Genomic DNA, 4071 nt, shown 5'->3' with positions numbered 1-4071 from the left:
CTAGCTGTCCTGTCCTTTGTGGGATGGTTGGACCAAGTTACTTAGGGAATCCGAGCAGAAGTCACTCCCATTTTCCAGGGTTTTAGATATGTTCTTTATCTCTTGCCTTCTTGTCTTATGCCACCTAAATTGCTAGAATCTAGTGGCTATGCAGTGCATATTCCAAATATATGACAGTGTCTCTTTTTTTGTTTTTTGTTTTTTCACAATTCATACTTTATTGGGTGATTTTCTTTATTTGAAAGTTTGCTAGTTCGTTATTTCTTTTATTTCTCTCCTAACATTTACAGTAAAGCCAAGTTGTAGATAATTTTGTTTTTGTTTAAATAAGTTTCTAACCTTTGCTGACCTCAGAATTTATGTTTTGATGAAGAAAACCAAAGCTGAACGGTATTAGGGTATTTGGGCTTAAGAGAGTGCACAGTGGACTGTTACTTCTTTTAATTAAACAAAGATAGCTGTAAACATAATGCTTTACAATGTCTGTTTTAAATATAAAGTCTTTCTTTACAGAACGCTTTGGATAAACAAGAAGAATTGACACCTCTTGGAGTCCATTTAGCACGGTTACCAGTTGAGCCACATATTGGGAAAATGATTCTTTTTGGGGCTCTGTTCTGTTGCTTAGACCCAGTACTCACTATTGCTGCTAGTCTCCGCTTCAAAGATCCCTTTGTCATTCCATTGGTAAGAAAGAAATGAAGGCTAGGCATTTTTAGATGTAGAAAGTAGTTGTTGCTTAGATACATTTTTAATTAGCTTTTTATTGGAATGCTGTTCTCTATTATAGCATCTGAGCAATTTAAATTGCCTTTGTTACTTTTTTAAGGGAAAAGAAAAGATCGCAGATGCAAGAAGAAAGGAATTAGCAAAGGATACTAAAAGTGACCACTTGACAGTTGTCAATGCATTTGAGGTTAAAAAAAAAAAAAGTTCTGGATTGTGACGGATTATTCAAATGCGAAGCTAACAGTACCACAGGAACACATATAACCTTTTAAAATCTATATTACAGGTATCAGGAATAAATTGCTGAGAATATTAAAATTAGGTGAAGATTTGAAAAAAAAAATCGTAATTCTCTCAATTTTGTAATAGCTCATTACATTTACCCTTTTAGGGAAAAAAGTGTGTTTTGATAAGAATAGAACAAGTGAACAATTTTTATATTTAGTATTATTCCTTAATATTTTTGTCATATTGCCATTCCTGACAGTTCTTTCCTATTCATTAATAAAGTACCTCTGTATTAAGAATTGACATTTTGATAGAGTATAATAATCATGCACATAATTCAGATTGGGGAGACATTTTCTGTTCCAAAAACCTAGCTTATCCAAGGGTAAACATTTATCATCCATCTTTGCAAAATTTAATGTAATTGGTTTATAGAGGCGGTAACTTTTTAGTATAGCTCTAGTTTGTTTTGTACAGCGTATTTTGGGAAAGTTTACGTGTCTTTTCTTTTGAATTTATTTTGCCTGTCTTTCCCTTTTTCCCATTTTCTTCTTTTTGTAGCTTAAAAAAACATTTGTGAAGGTGATTGATTAATACATTATGCATAGTATGCCATTTTGTGTGAAAAACACAATGAATATATCACTATATAACTTATTTGTATAAAGGTCTGGAACTTCAATTGTGATTATCTCTTAACTAGGATCATGGGGAGTTTTTTTTTTTTTTAGTTTGTAAATCTGAAAATTCTTGGAAGTTTTTACAAAGAAAAAGAAATATCAGTAGAAGATTAAATTATTATTAAAATAAAGATAAAAACTCGTAATCAATCTTTACTTTGAGGAGCAATATAGATTTATTTCTTTTTATTTATTTATTATTTATTTTATTTGTTATGAATATTCATGGAGTACAAAGCAAATTGTCACCACTTGTGCCTAAGGTGTGATGGCCAGATCCATACTGTCAGCATGCCCATTACCGCAAACTGTGATTATACCCCAAGTCCCCCACCCAATTATCCTCCCAATTATCCCCGACCTCCCTCCCCATCCCCCTTCCCACACTCCACTTTGTCTCCCTAGGTATGTTTTCTTGCTCTGCAAGTGCAACGCACCACTGTGGTCTTTCTTTCCTTCCTTCTCTCTCCCTTAGCTCCCACTTATGAGTGAGTATATATGGTATTTATCCCTCTGTGCTTTGCTTATTTTACTCAACATAAATTTCTCCAAACTCATCAATGTTGTTGCAAATGGGAGAATTTCATTCATTTTTATAGCAAAGTAGTATTCCATGGTATATATATATATACTACATTTACTTTTTCCAGTCATCCATTGATGGACATATAAGTTGGTTTCATATGTTGGCTATTGTGAACAGAGCTGCGATGAACATGGGAGTGCCAGGCATCCCTGCAACATGATGATTTCCATTCCTTAGGGTATATACCCAGAAGTGGGATTGCTGGATTGTATGGAAGATCTGTCTGTAGTTGTTTAGAGAAACCTCCATACTGTTTTCCATAGTGGTTGTACTAATTTACAGTCTCACCAATAGCGTGGGGAGCATTCTCTTCTCTCCACATCCTCACCAGCATTTGTTATTCTCTGTCTCTTTGATTACAGCCAGTCTAACTGAAGTGAGATGATATCTCAGTGTGGTTTTAATTTGCATTTCCCTGATGACTAGTGAAGTTGAGCATTTTTTCATATCCCTGTTGGGCATTTGTATGTCTTCCTTTGAAAAATGTCTATTCAGTTCCTTTGCCCAATTTTTAATTGGGTTATTTATTTTTTTACTGTGTAATTGCTTGAGTTGTATATTACGGATATTAATCCCTGTTGAATATAGATTTCTTTATTTCTTTGTCCTGTAGGGCTGGGAAGAAGCTAGGCAACGTGGTTTCCGATATGAAAAGGACTATTGCTGGGAATATTTTCTTTCTTCAAACACACTACAGGTAATGGTGAATATTTTGTGGTAATTGTCATATATAAATTAAATTGATGAATATATGTTTCCATAGTATATAATTAGATATGTAGCAAAAGTCAAATATATACAAATTGTGTATATTTGTATTGTATACAGAATAGTAGGGAGAATCTTTATTAAATCAACAAAACAAGTGAAGATGTATAATGTAATATAATAAGCAAAAAACTAATGGCTGAGAAAAGAAACAAGGTTGCACAGCATAACAGCGAAGCATAGTGAGGCTCAGTTAATGTTCCTATTCTCACCCTCTAGTTGCCATTTTGATGATTCAAACTGAGAATTTTTACTAATACATCTAAAATCTATTGAAAAATATCAAATAGGTAGTTATTTTTAACTTTTCTGATTTAATGTACTGAAAATAATGTGTGGCAGGCATTTGTGAAACAGAAGAAAATAAGCAATAAATAGGGCATATGCACTTCAGACTCTACACTGAACTGGGGAAATGATCTCAGGCCAGTACAAATAGGAATAGCCTCACCTTCCAATACGTACACTCCAGCTATGTGGCCTGAACCCTGATACTGGACATTTAACAAATCTACAAAGCGGTAAACAAGTCAAGAATCTAGCATATCTTACCCAAAAGTGCCTAATCATTAGCAAAATGAGAAAAAGCGTTATGACAACTCTGAAAGACACTACGGCCAAAGAAAAAAAGGAATGAAATACAGCATATTTCAACAGAAAATACCTTCCAATTGCTTCATAATATGGAGTAGCTTAATAAGAATATAAGTGTAGTAAAACAAAGATAAGAAAATGAACCAATAGAATGAATGAAAAGACTGTTCATCTAAGAAATCAAATTGAAAACCAAAAGAAAATCACAAGGAACAAAATGGACACCCCTTAAAAACGAATTATTGCTGTAGAAGAAAAGCTTGACATAATCACAGGTCGTGGATGCAGCTGAAAAAGACAGAAATTAAAGCAGGAAGTAAAAAGCTTATAGACAGCAAGATGGGACTGATCCATCATGAGGATTTTTATTACATAAAAATCATATGTAATCGGATGCTTATTCAGAGACATATAAGAACATTTCCTTGAAACAGGAAAAATGAAATGAACCGGAAGAATGAAAATGTGGCTGAACCTGGGTGTTGT

General features: G+C 33.6%; 1 long non-coding RNA gene across 1 annotated transcript; it reads left to right on the top strand.

The window, feature by feature from the left end:
* The first annotated feature begins 659 nt into the window (after positions 1–659).
* On the top strand, positions 660–2920 carry LOC103593416. The gene is made up of 3 exons (XR_550750.1): positions 660–687; positions 830–916; positions 2837–2920. It is a non-coding gene; the product is annotated as an uncharacterized LOC103593416 (long non-coding RNA).
* Positions 2921–4071: the final 1151 nt, after the last annotated feature.

Source organism: Galeopterus variegatus, unplaced genomic scaffold, assembly GCF_000696425.1.
Source record: "Galeopterus variegatus unplaced genomic scaffold, G_variegatus-3.0.2 Scaffold1343, whole genome shotgun sequence".
NCBI lineage: Eukaryota > Metazoa > Chordata > Mammalia > Dermoptera > Cynocephalidae > Galeopterus > Galeopterus variegatus.
The sequence above is the reverse complement of the archived record's forward strand: the minus strand, read 5'-3'. Positions and strand labels throughout refer to the sequence as shown.